At 35.5% G+C, this 26448-nt stretch overlaps 1 long non-coding RNA gene across 2 annotated transcripts in view; it reads right to left on the bottom strand.

The window, feature by feature from the left end:
* The window catches only part of LOC127554387 (uncharacterized), a 184839-nt gene that overhangs the window by 56728 nt on the left and 101663 nt on the right, over positions 1–26448 (bottom strand). Inside the window, exon 1 of one of the 2 annotated variants that reach the window (XR_007951966.1) lies at positions 17311–17444. The exons of the other annotated variant lie outside the window; for it this stretch is intronic. This is a non-coding gene — a long non-coding RNA (uncharacterized LOC127554387). Of the gene's footprint in view, positions 1–17310; positions 17445–26448 lie in introns of those variants that run through there. 2 annotated transcript variants of the gene reach the window in all.

The raw sequence follows: 26448 nt of genomic DNA, 5'->3' as shown, positions 1-26448 counted from the left end.
TTGTCCTATTGTTCCTGTTATTTAAATAAAAAAGGAATGTGGGAATTCCATAGATTTTGAATCTTTATTTCACACTGCTTACTTTTTAAAGAATCTAATACATTCTACATAAGACTTTCTTAATTGCCTTGTTCTTCTGTACCTTCTGAACTTCTTTGATTCTCTTTGGTCCATTTAAAAATGTTTCAATAGCTCTCTCTTTTGGGGGGAACACTAACAGCCTTTCGTTCTACTATATTTGTTCCTGTTATTTAAATAAAAAAGGAATGTGGGAATTCCATAGATTTTGAATCTTTATTTCACACTGCTTACTTTTTAAAGAATCTAATACATTCTACATAAGACTTTCTTAATTGCCTTGTTCTTCTGTACCTTCTGAACTTCTTTGATTCTCTTTGGTCCATTTAAAAATGTTTCAATAGCTCTCTCTTTTGGGGGGGAACACTAACAGCCTTTCGTTCTACTATATTTTGGAAGGTTTCATATATGTTACTTGAAATGTTTCTAAGTTTAAAAAAAAATCCCATTTTTTGGTGATCAACATTTCTTAAATGATTGCTCTTTAACTTCTACTTCAAGTCAGCTATTTTTTTTTTATATCAGATGTTATATTTTCTTATTTTTAATGTATTTTGTCTCAGAGTCTTTTGGAATCACTGATTTCTATTTGGTCTAATTAAGTGTTTAAATCATGCTGGGTAAGGCTGACCACTTTCTCTTTGTACCTATTTATTCTCTGAATTCTTTCATCCAGAAGTTTTATTTCATGCTTTACATGTGTGTTGCAGGCATTCCTATAGTTTTTGCGGAAAATCTATTTCTTTGCCTAAGTCTCTACTGATAGCTGTTATGAAGTTAGTTTTGCAATATTTTTTTTTGGTACAAGTTGTTTTATTTATTTATCACTCTAGTTCTAGTTCTTGAAAGGGATCTTTGTGCCAGGCCAACTTATACCCTTTACTATATTTTTGAACCAGTTGGTTTTGCTTTTTTTTTTTTTTTTTTTTAAATTAAATGTATTCATTTAAAAAATTTATAGTATAAAACAAGCATTTCCATAACAGTACAATAAAAAAGATGATTACATGAAACTGCAAATTCATTATGTACAACTTGATAGTCATTTTAAATACACAACAAAGTTATATAAATTTCCTTATCCCTTTTTTCCTCCCTCTACCTCACAGATGGCTAACAATATTCTAAAATAAATCTATATAGATACAAACATACACATATACATATATGTCAAATTATTCTGTATATACTTCTATCAGTTCTTTCTCTGCATTTAGATAGTGTCTTTCTTCATATATATTATCTATGGTTAATTTCAATATTTATAATAGATTGGCAGAAAAAGAAACACTATTTTAATAGACTTATTTTAGAAAATTAAATTGAACAAACCATAAATGAACTTCCTAAAAAAAAAGCATCAGGACCAAATGTTTTTACAAGTAAATTTTATCAAAAATATAAAGATCAGTAAATTCCAATATTAAATAATTGAATATTAATATTAATATTAAATAGTTTTCCTAGTAATAGGCAAAGAAAGGATCTTACCAAACTATTTTATTTAAAAAATACATACTTAAACCAGAAAGAATAACAGAAAAAATGATAGAAATTTCAATTTCATTAATGAATATAGATACAAAAATCCTAATACTACCCAAAAAATTATAACAATATATTACAAAGTTTATACATTATAATTAAGTGGGATTTATAACAGGAATGCAAGGATGGTCTGACATAAGGAAAACTATTAACAATTGATATCAATAATTAAAGTTAAAAATCTTATGAATTTTTTTTTTTTGACTAAAGTACAACCCTTGTTTCTATTAAAAAAAAAAAAAAACCTCTTGGAAAGTATTGGTATAAATGGATTTTCTCTTAATAAAAATCAGTTATTTAAAACCATCAGCAAACATTATTTGTAATGAGAATAAGCTAGAAACCTTTCCAGTAAAATTAGGTGTGAAGGATATCCATTGTAACCAACATTGTTTAATAATATTTGCTCTTGTTCTGGGTCCTTTTGGATCTTGTCTTAAGCTACACCTTTTGAGATCTCTGAATTTCAAAGCCCAGAATATTCGGGTTCCTATTGGTTTCTCAGGAGAATATTAGAAAGGGGTAAGTGGAAAGAAATAAGCATTTACACAGCAGCTGTTATATGCTAGCCACTGTATTAAATTCTTGATGAATATGATCTCATTTGATTTCATCATCACTGTTGGTATTCCCCCTTATCATCACTCTATCCTTTTGATTGGAGAATGGAATCTTGAACTTCAAAACCTCCACTTAAAGAGAGGTTTCCCTTCATCTCCTGTTTTTCAGTTTCTTTTTGTGTGCTGTCCCCCTTGGTTATATTATATGCTCCTTGAAAGCAGGAAATGTCTTTTTTTCATATTTGTTTCAATGACCTCTTTTTTCCATATAGTTATTACTAACTCTTCCTCTCCCACCTACCTATCATTTAAAAAAAACAAAGAAATGGGGGAAGGAATACTTCTATTAAAAAAACACAATCAAATATAATGAAATGACACAGTGACCATGTCCCCAAACATGCCTTTTTGTTCTTTCTCTCAAGAAAAGGAATAATAAATATTAAGGAATAAATCATGATAAGTTTGCTAGAAACAAGGCTAAACATTGCATAGATCAGAATTCTGATGTCTTTCCAAGATATTTTTCTTTACAGTGTTGTTCTTGTACAAATTGCATTCTTTATTCTGCTCATTTCACTCTTCATCATTTCATAATACCTAGAATATTTTCCCACTCACCCCACCTTAGAATTAAGTTCCTGTGTGAATCTTTGATTCAGAAAATACTGGTTCTCTAGGACCCTCAATACTATCACATAACAGCAGACTAGAGACCTCAAAGCCCTAGAAAGTTTGTATTGCTCCTCTGATCTAAGGACCCTCTTGTCAGTTTACCGTCTTAAGAATTTCTTAATGGAGCCCTATTTTATACCTTTATGTGCTTTAAATAAAAGAAATACAAAGATGACTAAAAAGCTTAGTTGGGATGTGGCCTAGTAAAAAATAATGATTTTATCAAGAAAAGACTAGGATTATTAACGTTTAAATTGTAAATTAATAAAGCTTATCAAGAAAATAAATCTTTAATGAATTATATGATTGAGTTTCTGTGACAGAAATTCTAAATTCCTTCTAAAGTAAACATTAAGTGAAATACTTTAAAGTTGTCTATACTAAAGAAAGACTATTTTGGTTTTTTAAGAATATTTTCAAATGATTACCTCTGTGTAATTTTGGAACACCTAGAATCAACCCATACATAAGATCTGTGGATCAGAATTTCTAGAAGAACCCAGTGGTTATGGATGAAATAAATAAAATAAACTTTCTTTGAACATGGCTGCCAGAACAGGAGGTAGTCTAACCAACTCCCCACACCAGCTTCAGCAAAACCGCATAGTTCATACAGGACGTGACTAACGGTATGGACTATGAAAATAAGAAACTATGTACCAGAGGTATAACAATTATAGGTATCTTCATAGGACAAAAAACCAAGAAGCTACATGTGTTGACAGTCTGATTAATTAACATTAGAGAATAATAATTCCCGGTTGTCCAACAGGTGCATCATTCTTCCCCCACCACAATCTGTATTCCAGCAGATCATATAAATTAATGTACATGCTTGAGCATGGGATCAGTTTAAAAAGTTTTCTGCTGTCATAGTCTTTGCCATCACATGTAACCTTTGCCCAGTTATATGTAAATCAAAGGAAGAGCAACTCTTACTTTGCCTGGAGTAGCCCTTTGATTAGGGAACTCCAAGATAGCAAACTGTGTGCATGCCTATAAAAGTGGAAAACACGGACTCAGCCGAATAAGGGTACTTAGAAACAGAAGGAATAGAGCAGGAGTGTAGGGCCTTAACAAAAGTGAGGGAAGGAGAACTGGATTACAACTTGGGTTAATCCTATTTATGCACAGATTACTTGGACAAGGGCAGAGAATAGGAGGAAAAAATGAATTCCTTAATCTGGGAGGAAGCTGAAATAGCTTTGAGCTTCGGCTCCATTATCAAAATGTAAGGAAATAGAAATTGAATGACAGAATTATTTAAGGGAAAAGGATCTCAGTAAGGAAAAAAACTTCAGTTAAAAACCTTGAGCATAAAAAGAAAAAGCCATCTAGAAACTGCAAACATCTCTAAAGAAATATTGCAAGATAAGAAATTGAGTCAGTATCCAACAAAACACAGAATCCCATATGTTCCCTAAAGATTATTGAACTACAATATGATGTTTCGGAATGCTTCAAGAGAAAATTCAGAGTTGTGAGAGAAGAGTTGAGGGAATAGCTGTTAAGCTTCATGGCCTGCCCAGCATAATTAGCAGAATAGAAAAACTTGACTTCATAGTGGTTATACTAGCCAAAAGAGAGTAAGAGGGCACAGGTCGAGAATACAGACTTTCTAAAGTGAAGATCATTTGGGAAAAAGATGCAAAAGAACACATAATTTGTCTAAAAATAAAGTACATTGATCCTGAACACAGGATATACTGGGGAGACAATTTAGACCTCCCAGAAGAACATGACAAGATGACAAGTCAAAAAATCTGAGCATGGTAATATGAAAATTAATGTAAGAAAATTGTTTAGAACTTCTGAATACAGAAAGCAAAGCATCATTGAAAGTAGCCACAAATTGTAGGAAAGTATCCTATTAATTAAATTATAAGATAAGTATTGGTTAAGCTTCACAATTCTAATAACAAACAAATTCTGCAGACAATCGGGAAAAACCTGCAAACATAAAGGAAACAAAATTCAAAACAGTCAACCAAAAACATGAAATGAATGGAACAAGAAATTTCAGAAGAGCAAAGGGGCACAGACTACAATCCAAATGACATAGCCTTTAAATTAGACACTTTGATTTTTACTGGAAAAAAAAGGATGTTCAACAAAAGCATCCCTACAAAAAAATTCATAATTAGATTGAGCATCCAATATTATGGATAATTTTTGCTGGATATGATACTTTTTTTGGCCACAAGACTAGTTCTTTTGATTACCCATACATAGGATTCCAGTACCAACAGTTTTTTTATTGTGGTTGCTGATAAATCCTGTACAATCCTAACTGTAGCTCCAGCATATTTGAATTTTTTTTTCTTGTTTTTTTTTCGCAGAATTTTCTCTTTGATCTGAGGGTTTTGAAATTTGGCAATAGTATTCCTACATATTTTTCACATAGGATCTCTTTGAGGCGGTGATCGGTGGATTTTTTTCTATTTTTATTTTACCATTCTGTTCTATCACTCTGGGACAATTTTCTTGGATTATTTCTTGCCTTATTGTGTTAAACTTCTTTTTTTTTGGTCACACTTTCAGATAGTTCAATTACTCTTATATTTTTTCTTCTTGATCTGTTCTCCAGATCTGTTACTTTTCTTATAAGGTGTTTCACATTTTGTTCTATTTTTTCATTCTTTATGTTCTGTTTTGTTATTTCTTGGTCTCTTAAAGCTTCACTGATTTTCCCCTTATCTAATTCTAAGTTTCAAAGCATTTTTTTTTTTTATCTTGAAAACTTTCTATCTCCTTTTCTAGATGGACAACTTTTTTTCATAATCTTGTTTTCCTTGAATGGTTTAAAACAATTTTTTTCCAGCTTTTCCTCAATGTCTCTCATTTTATTTTTAAATTCTCTTTTGAGTTCTTTTATAAATTCTCTCTGGGCAGGGATCCATTTCACATTACTCTTTGTAGTAGAAGCTTTCTTTCTTTCTTTTTTTTTTTTTTAATTTTTGAGTCCTCTGAAGATGAATTCTGGTCTTCCCTATTCCCACACCAAATTTCTATAGTTATGTTCTTTCCTCTTTGCTGGTTCATGTTATTGTTGTTGTTGTTGTTGTTGTTTTTTTTTTTAATAAGTATTAATATAAGCAACTCTAATCATGGGGTGAGAGGATGGTGTCTTTAGCTTCATGTTAGCTCACCCCTCTGATCTGGAACCCCAAACCAAAAGTTCTACCCTCCTGCAAATTCCCACAGCTAGCAGCATCCTTGTCCCCCCCACCTCCCCTAACTTCTGCACTCATGGATATACTGATTCCTTCTCACCCAGGGCTGCAACTCTGCAGCACATGGATCTGGCATTCCTAACCAGCTGAAATTGACTCAGTCTTCCCAGACTCTTGACACCCAAATCTATAAGCTGTCTGGGAGGTGAAAGTTTTTATGGTTCCTACTGAGGTGTCACCCAGATCCAGCTGGCTCCAAGGTTTCCCATTTGGTGTTTCTATGGAGTTAGCCTGAAGGTATCTGAACACAGTGGTTAATGCCGGGTCTGGGGCCTTCTGATATTTTTGGTTTGTGCCAGAACTTCTATTCTGCCCCAAGTCTTGATTTTTCATCAGTCTGAGTTCAGCCTGAGGCACAATTTTTTTCTATTTGTTGGGGAAATCTGGAGAGCTTGAAATTTACTAACCTACTCTGCCATCTTCCCAGAATCATCCCCTTATTCAATATTTTAAAATTATGAAAACATAGAGATACATGAGAAATTTTTCATTGTAATCAACTGTATTATTTGAAAGATGCCAGGGTGGTTCAACATTAGGAAAAAGAATCATTTTCATTAATCACATTAAAAACAAAAACATGTTTCAACCAATAAAAAATTTTTGACCAACACTGCAAAATATAAGCACAGATAGATCTTTTTTTTTTGGAGTCATTCAAAATGAATTCTCACATCATCCAAAAAGTATGTCTCATTCTATACCTTAATTCTTACTGATTTTCCATTAGGAAGAAGGTATTCTGGAAACATACTTAGTCACTGAATTGATCAGAGATATTAAGGTTTCCCAGAGTGATTTTACCTTGGCAGTAGCTTTTTTTTTTTTTTTTTTAAAATATTAAAGCTTTTTATTTACAAAGCATCTGCATGGGCAATTTTTCCAGCACTGACTCTTGCAGTCCATATTTTCCCCACCTTCCCATCACCTCCTCCCGTAGCTGGCAGCTAGTACAGTACATGTTAAATACATTGAAATATATATTAAATCCAATAGATGCATACATATTTATACAGTTATTTTGCTGCACAAGAAAAATAAGATCAAGAAGGAATAAAAAAGAAAAACTGAGAAAAACAAAATGCAAGCAAATAACAATAGAGAGAAAGAGAATGCTATGTTGTGTTCCACACTCTGTTCCCAGAGTTCTCTCTCTGGGTGTAGATGGCTCTCTTTGTCACTGAACAAGTGGAAATGGTTTGAATTATCCCATTGTTGAAGAGAGTCATGTCCATCTGAACTGAACCTTGGCAGTATTCATGTGTAAATTATTCTCCTGCTTCTGCTTAGTTTGTCTTCAACTTTTCACTGTAACTTATTTCCCATATCCAATCTATTTTTGGCGTCTGTTGAATTCACTTTTCCAATATTTCTCAAATATGTCCCTTTATTCTACTTGGTACATTACCTTATCTTCTCACTGCAACAGCCTAGCGGTTGGTCTGCCCAGGACAAATTTCTCCCTACTCTAGTTCCTCCTCCATTGAACTGCTAAAGTAATTTTCCTAAAGCCTAAGTCATCTGTCTCGTTCTCCAACATCCAGTGGCTTACTGTCACCTCTAGGTTCAAATACAAAGCTCTTCATCACATAATTTCCAATTATTTTTCCAGTCTTCTGACATCTTACTTCCTACCACAAACTCTTTGTGCCAGAAATTGTGGCCTTCCTGCTATTTCATGAACAAGATACTCCATTTTGGGGCTTGGAGTTGAAGAAATATTCTGTGCTCATGACTGGACCCTACGAATATAATTAAGATGACAATACTATAAAAGTTAATTTACAATGTTAACATAATAGCAATGAAATCACCAAAGGAATATTTTTTAGAGATAGATAAAATAATAAATTTAATTTGGAGAAATAGAATATAAAGGAAAATAATGAAAAAAAAAAAAAAAGAAAGAAGGAAAATAGCTTCCAGGTCTCCAACTATTATGAAGCAGCAACCATTAAACTACTTCATATTGATGAGGTTTAGATTTGGGGAACCAAAATGAAATAGGGTTTCTGGTGGTCAGGGAGTTAAATTAGGTCTAGTGGCAGGTTCAGGGTTCAGGGAATCAAATGGAGGGGTTTGTCTCCCCTGCAATCCCTTAGGATTTGGCGCAAGAGTAGGGAGTTTTGGGGATTCCTTTCTGGCAGTGCAGAAGCTCTGTAAAGGAATTTACAGACCTCAAAACTTAGATTGATAAAAGAGGTTTATTATGGGGATTGGAAGTAAGGTTAAAGTCTGGTTAGGGAAATAAGTGAGATAATGAGAGGATAGCACTGGAAAGAGTATTCCAGTGGACAGAGGCTCCTTGTATGCCAAGCATAGTTATAGCTGGCATGTTTGGAACCTCTGCAAAGAGAGGATTTTAGTTTGGCTCTTTTTATAATGAGAAATTTAGCTAAAGGGGTCCTGTGGGTGGAGTCCCAAGTTGGCTCCTCTTTGGGTTTCAGATAGGGCTAGAATTTGAATTGAATTCAATGAGTTTCAGGACTGAGCCAACCCCACCCAATTAACAAAGATGAAACTGTTTGTCCTTGGGGTGGGGTCTCTCACTGAGGCAGAGTTGAAGGAGATTTTCTCCTTTAAGGATTTTCAGAGTTCTGGGGTCCCCTCTTCATTCCCCCATCAAACAGTCAAAACTTAAATTCATTTAAGGGAAAAAGGATTTGGGGCAGGGTCTCTTATTGAGGCAGAGTTGAAGGAGATTTTCTCCTTCAAGGATTTTCAGAGTTCGGGGGTCCCCTCTTCAATATTGGTTAAAAAATACAGAATTCAATGGTATAGAACAGACAAGGAATAATAGCAAATAATGGAACTCTATAATCCTGTGTTCAATAAAACCCCAAAATAGAAATTACTTAGCAAAACAATTATATATTTGATAATAATTGATGGGGAAATTAAGAAGTAGATGGTCAGAAATTGTTTAAACAAATATATTATCCCATACTATACAATAAATTTAAGATAAATATGTAGCCTGAATTTTAAAAAGAAGCAAATTACCTACCTTCTATATGTATATATAGGAGATGAATTCTTAACCAAACAAGACAAAGTGGCAATTGTGAAAGAGACTACAGATAATCTGGATTATATAAACTGAAAAGCTTCTGCATAAAGTCAGTGTAGTTTGGAAAAGGGAAATTGAATGACTGAGGAAAAAGAAATCTTTACTACTATTATTTAACACAATGCCTAGCATATAGTAAGTGATTAATAAATATTTAGACATTGACTATCTGTGAGCATTTCTAGAACTAAAATGGTTAAAGGGCATGAATAAAAATTCTAAAAAAAAGAATGGTAAACTGTTAACAATTCTATTAAAGAATGTAATGAATGATTGATAAGAAGATAATAAGGTCATGCTTAGTAGAGAGAAAATATAAGCTTAGGTGTTGGGATCTTTACAAACTGCTAACTCATTAGTGTTATGAGTTCAAATGTTGGAGTTCTTGTTCTTCTCAAAACACAGCCGGTTTAGCTTAGGGCCCTCCGGATGTCTCCAAATCCAAAGGTTCTGTCCGTTAGCCTCTGCCTCTGCTTTCTTCAGCCTCCAACCAGCACAGAGATGGAATGAATCTCTTGTTTCCTTCTCTTGGGGCTCAGCTAGCTTTCTGGCGAGTCTTTCAGACCAGCTTGGTCTCAGTGGGGGGAAGTGCAGGAGCCCAGCCACCTACCATAGTGGTATGAGATGAAGATGAATCTGGTTGTCCACTGAACTCTCACTCGTAGCTTTATCCTTTGAAAACTCTTCGTCTGCCACCAGCCAGTGGCAGTATATTCTGTCTTGCCTCAGAGAGAGGGCTTCTGGCGTAATTCCGCAAAGTGCTCTCTGTCTACACCAGAGTTGCTCCTCTCCAGTCCTGAACTCTCCTCTGCAACCAGCCAGCCAAGTGGAAAAAATGTATTCTGGAATAGATCTCTCATCACTGGCCTTATATCTGACTCTTCTGAGAGAATGGGATTATGGGTTTTCTCCCATAGTGCTCTCTGGCCCAAAGAGGGAGGTGTGAATTCCCAAAGTTACAAAGTTTACTCTGTGAAGCTGGCATACTTGTGAACTCCAATGAGTAAAGGTGCAAACACAAGCATTGTACTAATCAGTTCTACTTAGTACCTTGTTTCAGGTTCTGGCCAAAACATCTTCTTGTAAGATTAGATCAACTCTAATTAGTTAGCAGTTAGTAAGGATTCCAACACATAGCTTTTTAAGTGATTGCTATAGCAGAAAGGGAATGGAGGAAGAAGAGCATACCTGGTCATGAATATTTATATATATGTTATGGAGGGCATGGATTTTTTTCAATGTAGTAGTAGTTCACTAAAAATTTGGTGACTTAAATTTTGTTGCTAGCTTTGTCACTGGACACTTGTATAACTTCATAAAGGAAAAAAAAAAGTTTTCCTTTATGCTTATATATTTTTTAAATCCAAAAAATTGGGATGATAAAAATTGATTCAAAGAAACTGAGAACATGGATATTTATAATCAAGTGTTAAAATTTAAACATCATGTATGAATGATAGAAGAAAAAAAAGCATCTTTGATGGCCTCCACATTATCTAGTAACTTTTTTACAAAGGAAAAAAATGCTTTGGAAATAATGGCTCATTCATTTCAAAATTTTCACTCAAGTACCCTAGCTCAGTTCCTGTGCACTGATGATAACTTTTATTATATTCAGAAAATTCAATATGAAGCTTCCTTTTCCCATGTATCCTATAATTGAACCTCAGAACATTTTTAGGGAACATTGCATGTTAAGACTTTTTTTCCTATCCATATTATTCTTCCAGCCTTCATATAGCTTCTGAAATATGTCCAGGAAAATAATTGCAACTGTTTCTGGAGATTGGAATTATTTTTTGTGATATGAGAATTTCAGAAAACCCACAATGTTAACTATTTTATATACCTTCCACTTAATGGAAACACTTTTAATTCAGTTATGTGCTTAATCTCTTTCATTCTTCCTTGCCCTCATCTCTTTTGCTGCAGATTCCTTTTGCTTTTACAGTTTAAACTCCTTGAAGGTAGGAGACACCTATTATATTACAACTGACAGCTGTAATTAAACTAAGATTAATTAACTGAACCCATGGAAAGAGGCATCATGACTTCTACTGAAATGCCTTTTTATAAATGGATTATTAAAAGCCATTTGGTGCTGGCTAAGAATCTAAAAGAGTGGTGGATCAATGGAATAGATTAGATACATATGACACAATAATCAACACTTATAGTAACCTAGCTTCTTAAGTGATTGGTATAGCAGAAAGGGAATAGAGGAAGAAAAGCATACCTGGTCAAATATATTCCTGACCAGAAATATTTATTATGTTATGGAGTAGAAGATTGAATGTAAATGAATACATGCTATGTTTACTTCTTTTTGCTGCTTTTTTTTTTTACTCTCCCATGGTTTTCCCCTTTTGTTCTGATTTTTTCTCCCAACATGATTCACAAAGCAATGTGTACTAAAATTAATTAATTAAAAATGGATTTTTAAAAATATAGATCATTTTTAAGATGGACCCAGAATGCCAACATTGGTAGGCATCATTATGTTGATATTCAAATAACTATTATATTCCCTTAAATGTTTTTAGATTAATAATAAAATGTTTTAAGCAGAGTTATATTAAAAAATTTGCCTACACAAATCTTTGGCCTATGATTAGCTGAAGAATAGCAGAAATGACACTAAAGAATTTAATCATCAATTTAAACTTTATTGAGATTAAAAATGATATGGTTAATCAGTTCCAATAGAGCAGTAATGAACTGATCCAGCTACACTCAGCGAAAGAACTCTAGGAGATGACTATGAACCACTACATAGAATTCCCAATCCCTCTATTTTTGTCCACCTGCATTTTTGATTTCCTTCACAGGCTAATTGTACACTATTTCAAAGTCTGATTCTTTTTGTACAGCAAAATAACTGTGTGGACTTGTATACATATATTGTATTTAACTTATACTTTAACATATTTAACATCTATTGGTCAACCTGACATATGGGGGAAAGGGTGGGGGGAAGGAAGGGAAAAATTGGAACAAAAGCTTTTGCAACTATCAATGCTGAAAAATTACCCATTCATATAGCTTGTAAATAAAAAGCTATAATTAAAAAAAGAAGAAGAAAAAAATGATATTGTTGAAATTTTGTTGTATTTGGATTCAGAGGATCTAAACTAAAATCTTCAGCCACTTGATATTTATGTGACATTAAGACAGTCATTAAAGCTTTGTGACCTTCAGTTTTTATCAGTCTGATTCAGAATTTGAATCATATTCCTGATAAGGTTTTTTCCTAGCTTTAATCTATGCCAGTAAAATTATGAGACCAGGAAACACAAAGCTATGATCAAAAAAAGAATCTTGATGCAATAATACAGGAAATAATTAAGAAAATTATCCTGAAGTATCAGAACCAAAGGGGAAAGTACAAATAGAAAAAAAAAAAAAATCCAACCATTACTATTTTAGAGAGATCTTATTAGAAAAACCTCTAGGAATATCATAGTCAAATTCCAGAACCCCAGCTCAAGAACAAGAAAAAAAAATTCAAATATGTCAGAACTACAAATAGAATCACAGAAAATCCAGCAGCAGTTACATTAAAGGACACAAATCTTGGAATACTATATATTGAAGAGCAGAAGAACTGAGACTGTGACTGGAACTATCATAACCAGCAAAGTTAAGCATAATCCTGAATGGAAAAAAAAAAAGGCCATTCAATGAGTTGCCAAACTTTTAGGAATTTTCAGCAAAAAGTACTGAACTTAATAGAAAAATTGACATGCAAGATTCAAGAGAAATATAAAATGAATATCAAATTCTAACTATAAGGGACAGACTGTTACTTTTTATACATGGAAACATGTAAACCATATTTCTAAGACTGTCATTGATAATTGGGTAGTTTGAAAGAAAGACGGGGATGGAGCTAATTATGATGTGATTTTTTTTAAAAAAGCAATACTACAGAGCAACAGATGAAAAGTGTAATTATCTGATACAAGTGAGGTGCAAAAGGTATTGACACAAAGGAATTAGATGGGAAGAGAAAACAGCAATTCTGGAATCTTACTCTAATTGGGAATGGGTTAAAGAGCAAACAATACATATACATATAGAAGGGTATAAAAGCATGTTTATTATATATGCTTTCTTGAAATGGAAACTTATTGCGCTATATTTTGAATCTTCTCATGTTCTGCTGTACATATGGAAATTTTTTTCTTATTTTGTATTTTTTAAAAATAAGTACTTAATAAAAATAAAAAAGAAAAAGAATTAGCAGCAGCACCATTCATATATGTGAATGAAGTCAGATATTCATAAAATCTAGAATTGCTTTTAATATAATTTTAACAACTATTGGAAGTATTTCATATTTAATAGAAATGAAGGACTCTTGGTTTTGATTTAGAAAAATAAACATTAAAAATTTTGTCACAGACAAAATATTTTTTATAAAAAAGTAATTTATGATGGGGCAACATGACTATAAGGTGAATTATTTACTAAATATCAATAAAGTTGAAAAATACAAACCCAAATATCATGATAAAATATCTGTAGTATTTTGTAAAATCAGACTTTATGTGAAGAAATGTCTTTATGTTTATAGAAAACAATAAATACATAATAGCGATACTTATTACACATACTATTATTAAAACATATAATAGTTATTAATTCCAAGTAACATTATAATTTGGGGCACATTATAGTGAAAAGAGCACTAGTTATAGAGTCAGAAGAGGTGAATTCTGATGTTTATTACCTTAATTACTTTAGGCAAGCCCCTTAACCTCCCTTGGACTCAGTTTTTAAAAAAAAATCTGTAAAAAGAGTGGGTTGATCTAAGTTTTCTTTGAAGCCCCTTGTTAGATATATATTATCATATATAATTAAATTCAATTTGCCAATTCTTTACATATTTAAAATAATTTTCAATATCTTAAATGAACATTAGCTAAGCTAAGCTTATATTCTTTTTATAGCCATACTTCAATCACTTGACATTCTTAGAGATTGTGCTGTTTCTGTCACTATTTTGGAAGAAAATATTTTTTAAATGTCCAAAATATTTCCTTGTCTTACTAAAGAGACTATAATATGAATATTTTCTTAAGGTGAATGTCTCAGAAGTTACTAAAGTGTGCAAGTTGCTTGCTTATATACTCAGTGTTCCCAGGCTGCTGAAATTATGAGTTTTTGTGTTCTTTGGTATAGTTTTCCTATTGAGGCCCAAATAACAGATCACCAAGTATGTTTTTGTTGCTATTGTATGTTGTTGTTGCTATTGTCAATGCATCTAACCTTCTTCTAAATGTTACACCTCAAATAAAAATTTCTGCTTATAATAATCTAAGGCCCCTACAAATTAATCAATTGAATTTGTTACAAACTGTTTCCAAATTATGAAAACTAGTTATTTAAAACTGCAAGTATTGAGGATTTCTGATGTAACAGTTTAAATTACATGACTATATTTTAAAAAAAAATTATCAAGCATTTATTTTTTCTCACTTCTGGCTCACCTCCAGTTAAAAATTTTTTTTACAAAAAAGCAAAGTAAATCAAAGTGAATCCCCACATTACCCACATACAAGAATTCCATATTAGTCCAATACTTTTTTTTATCAGTAGGTGAGCTGCATTCTTCATTATGGTTCTTCTAAAATTATCATTAATTAAATTGATCACAGTTCTTAAGCCTTTCTTTGATGTCTTTGGCGTACAGCCCTAGTTATAGTACTGCTAGGTCATAGATTATGCACAATTTAGCAACTGGGACAGTATTCCAAAGTGGTTTCTTGTATGACTAAACCAGCTAAAGCCTCCACTAATAGTGCACCAATTTTCCAACAGTTCTTTCAATATCTCAAATATTCCTCTTCAACTTTTCCAATCTGGTAGCTGGAATGCTTCAATATTCACTTTTCTAATTATTATTTTGGCACATTTTTCATATGGCTACTAATGGCAAACATATCTTTCTTAGTAATTTAACTGTTCATATATTTTGGCCAGTTAATACTAGATGAATAAATCTCATGAAACTAGTAGAGCTAAGTGCTAAATGGCACAATGCTGAGTGATGGCTCTGGCATCAAAAAGAGGCATCTTTGTGAATTCAAATATGGCCTCAGATATTTAGAAGCTGTATGACCCTGAGCAAGTTATTTAATGCTGTTTGTCTCAGTTTCCTAATCTGTAAAATTAGTTGGAGAAGGAAATGTTGAACCATTCTAGTATGTTTGCTAAGAAAACCCCATCATTCTAGTATGTTTGCTAAGAAAACCTGAAATGGAGTCATGAACAGTCAAACAACTGAAAGTAACTGTTTAACAATAGCAGCAGAGCTACCATTATTTGCAATGTAAAAAAATCTTAGAACTTTCCCAGTAAGAATGTAAAAATATCCATTTTAGTCACTGTTTTTTTTTTTTTAAATATAATCTTAGAAATAGAAGATAGAGCATCAGGACAAGAAGCAATATTATTTTCTTTTGCATATATACTAGGATTATTTTTAAAAGAATCCAAAGTTCAACAAAGATTAATTGAAAATAGATCATCATAACAGGATAAAAAAATTGTCATAGATTATTAGTCTTTCTGTATTTTAGTAACAAAATTTTTACAAAGTCCAGGAAGGGTAATCAGGGTAATACCAGCTGATCAAAAATGCACCAATCAGGATCCCTGATCCATAATAATGGGGACCATAACAATGAGGTTCATCAGGGTCACGTGCAAAACATAAGGGATTTAATAATTATAGCAATTAAGAGTGCAGTGTCCAAACTACAGAAGCTGAAGAAAGCATTCGACATAATACCAGGAAAGGAGGAATCCCCTTCTGAGTTCTTAGAGAAAAGGAAAGAAAGTATGAGAAAATACTTGAAGTCTAGATCCTTCAAATCTGGACAATGAGTCTATGTTGAAGGTACACTTTGTAAGAAACACATGGCCAGACATAAGAAGGAAGTTAGACAGATGGAATCATAGACCATTAGGAGACCTATTGAAAGAGGCAACCAAACATATGTGAGAAGGGATGATGAGAAGCAGAAGCAGAAAGCTAAGATGTTAATACAAACAGGGAAGTTAATAAATCAATGGGAGGACAACAAAGAATTAAACAGCGACAGAGCAAGAGGAAGGCCCACCTCCTAAGTGAAATGTATCACCACCCAGCAGACAAAACCAAAACAGCCTATTCCAGAACATAGGAGGAGACAAAAGAAAACCTTTAACTTGTTGGTAGTATGGAAAGGAAGGAAACTTAGAGATTGCCCTGAATGGGAGCAGGAGCAGAATCTGTAATCCCTAAAAGAACCTGAAAATTGAGGAAGTAGAGGGCTCCTAGATAAAGATAAACCCTACTCAAACTCTTGATAAATACAGGGGTGAGACCCAAAGGCAATGAATTGGAATTCCGGATAGATTCAGAAGCAGCCAGGTCATTAGGACCTTAACATCTACCTCAAGGGATGGGATTACCCCCAAAACATTAATTATATCTGGAGGAAAAGTGGAGAATTTTTCAGTTCCCCTTACAAAAATCAGAGAAATAAAGTATCACAATACTCAAGTATTAGGATAGTTACCCCTTGTTCCAGAAGCAGATATTAATCTATTGGGAAGAGATCTAGTAACTAAACTGTCTATCAGCTTGATACCTATGGGGCTTCCTCTTAGTTCCTACCAGATTGAATCTGATGAAAGAGAAAATTGATCCTAGAGTCTTGGCCAGCTCCTCCTCCAACCCTGGGAAATGAGACATGGTCACTATCAGAATCAGACTGAGGGATCCAAAGACTATAATGAGAGTAAAACAGTATCCTATCTCCTTTGAGAGAAGAAAAGGAATGAATCTAGTAATAGAGAGACTCCTTTTTCCTATTCAACACCCCAATACTCCTTGTAAGAAATAAAGATGGGAAATACAAGATGGTACAAGATTTAAGAGAAATCATTAAAATAGTATTGCCCTTTCACCCAGTAGTTCTAGATCCCTACACTATTTTGGGAAAGATTCTGGAAGACAGTACTTGGTTTAGTGTGGCAGACCTAAAGGATATCCTTTGGAACTGCCTGCTCAACCCAGACAGCCAGGATATATTTGCCTTTGAGTGGAAAGATCCCAATACTGGAAGGAAATAGCAATATAATTGGTATCACTTACCATAGGGCTACACAGAATCTCCTAAACTTGTTTGGGCAAGTCCTGGGAAAACTCTTGGAAGACTTTGACTTCTACCCAGGGATCAGAGTACTTCAATATATAGATGAGTTGTTAATAACTGGGAAAAAGAGAGAGGCAGTCAGCCAGGCCACTGTTAAATTTCTGGGATCACAGAGACTGAGGTGAATAGTAAAGGAAAAGAATTAACACATACCACTCTGCTGTCACAGTTTCTAAATAATTTATCATTGTCAGAATCTGTAGCTATTATACATGTGAGAGGACACCAGCTAGGGGATTCTTTTGAGGCCAGAGGCAATCATCCCCTTGTTGATGAGGAAGCGAGAAAAGCAGAGAGGGAGAATCTGACCAACAAATGTTCCAATCCCCACTTTACCTCCAAGTCTGCTTTCTCCATCCTATTTTCCAGAGTACCTCAGAATTTTGGAGCCCAGGAAGACAAGCAAGGACGATGGTTCCTCCCCAATGGTTGAGAAGTACTGACCAAAGCAAGTATGAGGCAGTTCTTGCAATACTTGCCTCAAGGATGTTCAAAATCTGTGTGATGCAGTCCTGAACCAGTTTGTGTCACCAGCTAGTGAATGGTTGCACTGTCTGTCAAAGGACAAATAAGGCAGCCCAATACCATACTTCGACAGGAGGGAGACCTCCGGGGCTTAGACCTTTTCAGAGCATTCAGGTAGACTTTACTGACCTGCCACCAATAGGCTGTCTCAAATATCTGCTGGTCATAGTGGATCACCTGACCTCGTGAATGGAAGCCTTCCCCCTTACCTCAAGCTTCTGCTTCTGCAATCAGCAAAATCATATTGGGAATAGATAATCCCCAGGTATGGGAAAGAATAGATTCAGATCAGGGAATGCATTTTACTGCAAGATACTCCAATCTCTCCTGTGAGCCTTTGAAATTTCTTGGGAGTTTTGCATCCCTTGGCACCCTCCTTCCTCCAGTAAGGTCAAAAGAATGAATCAGGAAATCAAGAGACAATTAACTAAACTGGCCCTTGATATCCAGCTGCCCTAGACCAAATGCTTACCACTGGCACTTCTGAGAATAAAACTCCATAGGGACATTGGGTTATCCCCTTATGAGCTTTTATATGGGCATCCATATCCAGGGCTCCCCCCCAAAAAAAACCTGAAACACCATCTTAGAGAGTAAAGATAGATTTATAAGGAGTTATGTAGCTGCTTTGGCTAAATATCTGCATGAAATCCAATTTGAAGGCATTTTTGCTCAGGTATCCCCCTAGGATTTCTTATACACAAGTTCAACCCAAGAGATTGGGTCCTGATCCAGATGTGGAAGGAGAAGCTGGTCTCAATCTGGGAAGGCTTGTTCTAGGTGCTCCTGATCTCGGATATTGCAGTAAGTTCTCAACAGCCAGGTTGGACACAGCACACCAGAGTGAAAGGAGCAGGGACCCTTCAATTGAAATGGACTGTTTACCCAGAGCAGTCCAATGACTTGAAACTGCAAATCCAATGAAAGTCCCTCACTGAGTGACCTCTTCATAACCTATGAGGAATTGGGGTTGGAACTATTGGGTTATTTAATTCTTGTCATTCTTATTCTGTTGACTGTATCTGCTTTCGGCCTTTTTCATTTGTACATGCCATATATGACATGGGGGGTATTTACTGACCATTTTTAATCATAAGCAGCTTCCTTTAAAGGAGAATTATTGGGTTTGTGGCCTGATTGCCTATACATATCTCCCTGTTAATTGGATGGGGTCCTGTTATATAGGATTAATTTGGCCCAAGTTTTTCTTTTTACCAAGGTTGGAAGGTCACATAGGTATTGAATTATATGATGATTTAGAGAGAAGTAAAAGCAGTATAGATACATTTCTCACTAAAACGGGAGATAAAAATGGATTGGGGGTATACCTGGCCATCTGAAAGGATAATCAGACATATGGACTGGCCACTTGAGCCCAGGATGGGAGTTGGAAGTATACCGTGTTTCCCCGATAATAAGACCTATCCCGAAAATAAGCCCTCCCCTTACTGTGTAAGATTCCTCTAAAATAAGCCCTCCCCTGAAAATAAGCCCTATTGAGATTGCTACTATAGTGAAGGTGATCCCCTGCGCCACATGCTACATTACGGTACCCTCTGTATGCACCGTTCCCCTCTCCCTCCCCCGCCCCGGTGAAACACACGCTGCGCTCCCAGCTGCATCCAATCAGAGCTGCAGCAGTGAGCGCGTCATCCTGTTCTTCCCCAGTGATTTGCTTGCTGGCGCCATTGAGAGCAGTGCCGCAGAAGGGAGCTGAGGCAGGACAACATAAAAACCCGGTATGTAAGCGGGAGTGAGGGGGCATGATGGAGGATAAAAGGGGCATGATGGAGGATAAAAGAAGAACTCAGGGGGCATGATGGAGGATAGAAGGAGCACTCAGGGGCATCATGGAGGATAAAAGAAGAACTCAGCCAGCACTCACCGCGCTAAAGAAACGAAGAACTTCCTTACAGAGAGAAGAATAGATCAAGTAATGATTCCTGCAGGAATGACTGCCTAAATCCAGACCCTTGATATTGCAATAAACAAGCCATTCAAGGACCATTTGCGCATGGAAGTCAATGACTACATTGAAAATAGAATGGAAAGAAATCAGCATGTGTGGTGAGCTTTTTCTTCTCAAAACTCAGCCAGGTGATAAAAGTTCAGATCTTTTATTATCTCCAATATAGCCCGGTTAACTTAGAGGCCTATCTCTCTGCTTGGTTCCAAGAGCTCTTGCCGCTTTGTCCTTTGCTTCTGCCTCTGCTTTCTTCAGCCTCCAGAGCCAGTACCAAGTTGAATCTGTCTTGCCTTGAAGAGAGGGCTTCTGGCGTAATTCTGCTGAAATCCCGACTTGTAGCTTCTTCACTCTGAAGAACTTCTTCGACTGGCCCATTGAAGCTCTATTTATGCTCAAGAGAGGGATTGTGGGTTTTCTCCCATAGTGCTCTCTGGCCTAAAGAGCTTCAAGGGAGGTGTGAACTCATTGAACTCCAATGAGTAAAGGTGTGAACACAAGCCTTGTATTAATTGGTGTTCTACTTAGTAGCTTGTTTCAGGTTCTGCCCAAAACATCTTCTTGTAAGATTAGATCAACTCTAATTAGTTAGCAGTTAGTAAGGATTCCAACAAGCATGGAAACTTTGTGAAGCCTTGTCTGCAAGAAGTCGTGACTTGGGTGAAGAAGTCATGGGATAAAATTACTGACAGCTGTGTTGCCAAGGCACTACGAGCAGGTTACCTGGATAAGACATGTTCATTTAAAGAGAGCTATATTGCTGGACATGACAGATTGGGTCCACTTCTTCTGAAGGAAATAGAGGCGCAAGACATCCAGGATGGAATTCAGGGTATGGACACTTATGATGATGTTGTTAGATGACATGATCATTATTGAATAAAGGTACTTTTTTTTGTTCACATTTACCTGTTTATTAAAATTGCTGTCAATGTTCATTAAAATAAGCCCTCCCCTGAAAATAAGCCCTCTGGTGTTTTTCTGTCCAAAAAAAATAATAAGACAGTGTCTTCTTATTATCAGGGAAACATGGTAGAACTCTCATTCATACACACACACACACACACACACACACACACACACACATACACACACACACACATACACACACCCACATACATTTTTTTTGTTGTTGTTGTTCTAAACCAGTTAATAAGGTTACAAGCTGTAGTTGAAATTATCACTAACCAAACCACAAATGCTTTGGACCTACTAGCAGATCAATGGATCTAGGGAAACCATATTACAGTATAGATTAGTGCTAGATTATCTCTTAACAGAAGGAGGTGGGTTCTGTGGAAATTAAATTTGTCAACTTGCTGTATGAAAATCGATGATAATGGGAAAGCAGTAAAGGAAATTACTAAAGATATTAGGAAAATAGTTCATGCCCCTGTACAGACTTGGTCTTCCCTCTTTAATGCATCCTGGTGGTAATGGTTCGGTGGAAACAAGTCTTTTGGTTTTTGCTTGTTGTCCTACTCACTTGTTTGCTTTATATGATATAACCAATCACTAGGGTAGTTAAAAATTCTTTAGCTAAAATGGTCTAAGACCTCTGCTGACATAAGAATGCTGGTCTTGAATGTACAAGGGTGATTCCCATAGATACCGAATAAAGAAATGAACTGCAGAGTGAGGATAACATGGAAACCTTAGCAGAAGAGATGTGTTAGGATTGGTATGAGAACTCTTCAGGTGAGTATTAATAAGAGGAGGGACTGAATGAAATAAATGAAAATTTCTCAAAAAGATTATGAGTTGGAGTGGTTCAGACCATAGGCCTAAGTCACATGATTCCTATTCTTAGAGGATTCTAGGGCAGAAACATCAAAACCTAGGGCTGAGCTTAAGAGAGTCATGTGACCCACAAGAAGCAGACGGGCATCATTGACTATTCCAGTGCATTCAATGAATTTAAAAATCAATAGGAAGGTGGAAGTGTACTTTTTTTGTACTTCCATCCTACATATGGACCTTTGAAACAGCATAAGGAATATGCTCTAATAGTCTTGAAATAATGAACTACATTTATAGTGGAAGATTTACAATGAAGGACAGAGGGATGTTGATGGGGGTGAACCCTGAAACTGGCCAAATGATGAAGATGAACCCTGAAACTCTCCTCTGACAGAGACCCATCCTTCAGGGCAGTTAAGAGATCTGGCCAGAGATATGGTCATATCTCCTATTGAGTTGAAGATTAGTCTGGGACCACTCCCAGTAACTCAAACTTTTAAGATAAGTGATCTCTTTCCTATCAGAGATCTAATCCTGGGGATTGTGAACAACTGAGGAATTCTCATTCAATTTTGAATGGAAGTCCAAGTCTCAGATGGTTAATAGAAGACAACTCTGAACTCCAACATCTTTGCATAAGTTTGAAACAGAAATTTGCTTTACCAAGAAGCTCTCTTCTTGGCAAAGCTACCTGTAAGGACTCTTGCCCACTGTGAAGATATTCTCTTCTCAGTGTTAACCTTTGTTATTTCTCTGACAGAACCTTACCCACTGAAAAGTCTGTCTTCCTAGCAAAGCTGGCTTCTCAGTGCCAACAATAAATCTCTTTTGCCATATAGTTTTTGGGTTTGCAAATTTTTTTACATCGGACCTGCTCCGACTAGAGGGGATTCCTCACCCCAATTCTTGACAATGAGACTCATCATTTGCACCTAATCAATGTTGAGGTTGTTGTTATTTGTCCTTTCTTCTGGAAGAGCACTATGATATCTGGGAGGGGATGCCATGACATACAAGTGAATTGGATTTAAATGAGGAAAGCTGTTAAAGATCACCTGCCTCACTTTCCTCTCCAGAGCCACCAGGGTCCAATGATAAGATAAAGATCAGGATGACTGGAGACAACCTTGGGTGCTATGGGACACCTTAGCCTTTTTGAGGTGAAGTGTCTTCTAGAGATCTCAGTTTGCCTGAGGCTGCATCCATTCAGTGATTAAGGCTAGGTAGCAATTGACCCAAAGAATCTCCTCTTTCACTTAGTCCAAAACAATCAATCAACCAACCAAAACACAAAACAAATAAATAAATGAATGAATGAATGAATTTGGGAGGAGAAGATCCTCAGGGTTTCTGGCCAAAGCAGAAATGACTGCTATTTACATTCAATCAGAGTTAATCAGGATTTAAACAAGATCAAACCCCATTTGGTCCTGGTTTGTTTAGGGATATTGAGGTGAGGAAGAAAAGAATACATATAAGTTTCTATTTCTGCCTTTTCTCTCTTCTTCCTCTTGAAGAGGGAACCCCCAAACTGAAAATCCTTAAAAGAGAAAACCTCCTTCGACTCTGCCTCAGTGAGGGGACTCCACCCCAAGCACAAAAACTTTCATCTTTGTTAACTGGGTGCGGTCCGCTCAGCTCCCAAACCCATTGAATTCAATTCAAATTCTAACCCTAACTGAAACCCAGCTAGGAGCCAACCATCCCCAAGCCCCCTTCAGCCAAAGCCCCCTATTATAAAAGAGCCAAACTAAAACTCTCTCTTTGCAGAGGTTCCAAACATGCCAGCTATGCCATGCTTGGTATCCCAAGGAGCCTCTGTCCATTGGAATACAGTTTCCAGTGTTCCTTCTCTTTACTCTCACCTATTTCTTTAACTAGACTAGACTTTAACCTTACTTCCAATCCCCATAATAAACCTCTCTTGTCAATCTAGGTTTTCAGGTCTGTAAATTCCTTTACAGAGGACTTTTGCGTTGCCAGAAGGGAATCTCAAAATTCCCTAGTGTTGCGCTCCACTAGACCTCATTTAGACCTTATTTAACTCACTGACTACCAGAAACTCTAATTTCATTTGGGTACCCCAAATCTAAACCTCATCACTTTTGCATCATTGGAATTACAGGATTACAGAGATAAGAAAATACTAACGGGGAAATGTAGGTATAGACTCTCACAATGGAAACTCTCAGAGAAGTCAATACAACCTTTCATAAAATGGCAGAGCTAGAAATCAAACCCATTTCTTTTAACAAACCCTGACCTCTTTCTCCTTTTTCAGTCTGCCTCCCATGCCAGAAAGAATGTAGTGGAAGAAATTAAAATTTACAACTACTCAAACTGGAAGTTTAAGCTACTCACCATTCCTTCAAACTCTTGACTATCCCTATCTTCCAGGCCTTGCCTACTCTCAGTGTCTTTTGGCTCCCCCACATTCTCTTTTTCACTTACTCTATCTTTAAGCCCTCAAAGTCTTTCATCTACTCAAAACTCTAATCAAAACTCACATTTTCTGAATGCTATTCAGCTAGATATAAATATGATTACTTGATTAAAGCAATTCACTAGGAGGCTTTTGCATTTTAAAAGGAGACTTCCAAATGAATCTTTTAGAGAGCAGAGCTTGGAGTCAGAGGTCTTAGATGGCATCATGGCTCTGAAAAATCCTGGTTTAGTCACTTTGAAAAAATTTATTTAGCTTTTTGAATTAATGCCCTCATTTATGAAATACAATAGATAAATCTTGTATAAACTCCCTCAAATATATTATGGGCAAATGGTAGCATTTAAGAAAATAGAGGATCCCAGATTCTTCCAAAATACCATAGGTAAAACTTTAATATCACACCAACAAAAACAATTATCAAAAGAACATAAAAGACAATCATGAATTCTTCTGTCATGTGCATAACTGAAGAAAAGAATGCTAGAATCACAGGAAAACTCTTAAGGAGAGACAAGTCAGAGTAGGTAGAAGGCAAAAAACATTCTAACAATTGCACAGCAAGTGATAAAGTACAAGTAGTGTCCAGTATAAAGTGACCTGGAATCCCTAGGGACAGTAAAAAGGAAAAAGTCAGGGTCTCTGACAAAAGAGAAAGCAGTGCCAGACCAGGACCTAAGCAGCCTGTCCAGCTAGGCAAATTAAGCTGATCTAGTATTTAGGGGGCTTGTGCTGAACCTAGCATTCAGGTAAACCTATGACCAAATCCAATATCAAGACAGCCTGGGCCTGAGCCACAGGAAGAGATAAGGATAAACAATTTCTTCAGTAGGAGCCCAGTCTTAGATAGGCTAAGACTTAACTGAATTCAGAAGTAAATAAGCTGGATCTACCCACACTATCTAGGAGTAAAAAATCATCCAGGAGTATGATTTGCATTTGATACAAACCCCATGTTGAGAAAACAGAGGTGAGGGGGACTTATGAGGACTGTCAAAACCTCAAGGAAAAAAACCCAACAGAGGGACATATGAGGATTGTTGAAACCTCAAGGGATAAAACCCAACAGAGAGTATTAAGCCCAACAAATTCAAGTACAGCCTCAGAAAAAAAGTATTCTGATTACAAAACTGCAAGATTAAATTATCTGGAAGAAAAAAAAAAATCAAAACTCCTAGGTACATAATAGCCAAATACAAAGTTTCTAGATGAAAGAAAATATACTGTAAGCAGCCAAAAATAAAGATTTTAATTAAAAAGGAGTCATACTCAGGATCACAGAAGACTTAGTTGTTTACATGATAAAGGAAAGAAGAGTTCAGAATAGAGTATTCCAAGAGACAAAATATAAAGAATTTAAACAGCAAAGTTGAGCATAATACAATGGGGGTGGGGAAGGGAAGAAACAGGATTTTAATGAAAAGGAAGAATTTATATGCATTCTTGATTAAAAGTCCAGAAATAATCAGACATTTTGAAATTGATAATTCAGGAAAATTGATATGTATATCTAAGGGGACACAGAGTAGCTTATAGTAGTTAGAATCCTTAAGAAGTAGAAGTGAGGGGATTTTGTAACTATTCAAATAATCTAGTACAAAGGCAAGAATTGATGAAAGAAGGTAACAAGTCAGTTGCTAAATTCTTCCAGCAAATTTGGCAGAATGCCCTAGGAATAAGTACCCTATAGTCACCATAATTTAAAATAGGTAGAAAATTTGTATTTATTAAAGGTTAAGGAAGAGAAGGTTGTCAAATGAGTACTGGAAGACTATGGTGCAACATTAGGAAAAGTACCCTGTAGTAGAAACAAGAGGGATCAAGAAAGAACTCATGCAGGTAATGTTACTTCATATGACATTTCAAGAAAACTAAGAATTCTAAATTCTAAAAAATGGAAAGGAGGAGAGAAAACATTCTAAGTATGGGAGCTAGATGATAGAAGATGGAATATTATGTATAAGAAACTATATAAAAATTAGTTTGACTAAGTTGTAGAGTGTATGAAATGTACTTTTATAATGAAATTGAAAAGAATGGAGGCAAGATGTAAAGAGCTTTGAAAAAGAGTTTATGTTAGATCACAAAGTTAACCAGAGCCTTTTGAATTTGATGGTAACATGGTCAGACCTGTGCTTTTGGAAAATAACCTGTTGCTTTGAGAGAAGAGATATTAAATTTGCTAAGGATGATAAAGAGTTGAACTAGGATGATGATAGGAGCTTTGATGAGACCATAATGTGTGAGAAGATTTTGTTTTGGTTCAGGATAAAGAAGATTTAGGCATGTTTATAGGCAGCTGGGAAGAAACAGTAGGCTGTGAGAGAATGAAAATGTAGGTGTCATTAAAAGGGTAAACTGTTGGAGGAAATGGGAGGGGATCAAAAGTACTTAAAAAAGATATAT

This window comes from Antechinus flavipes, chromosome 3 (assembly GCF_016432865.1).
Source record: "Antechinus flavipes isolate AdamAnt ecotype Samford, QLD, Australia chromosome 3, AdamAnt_v2, whole genome shotgun sequence".
NCBI classification, from domain to species: Eukaryota; Metazoa; Chordata; class Mammalia; order Dasyuromorphia; family Dasyuridae; genus Antechinus; species Antechinus flavipes.
This window is presented reverse-complemented; position numbering and strand designations above follow the sequence as displayed.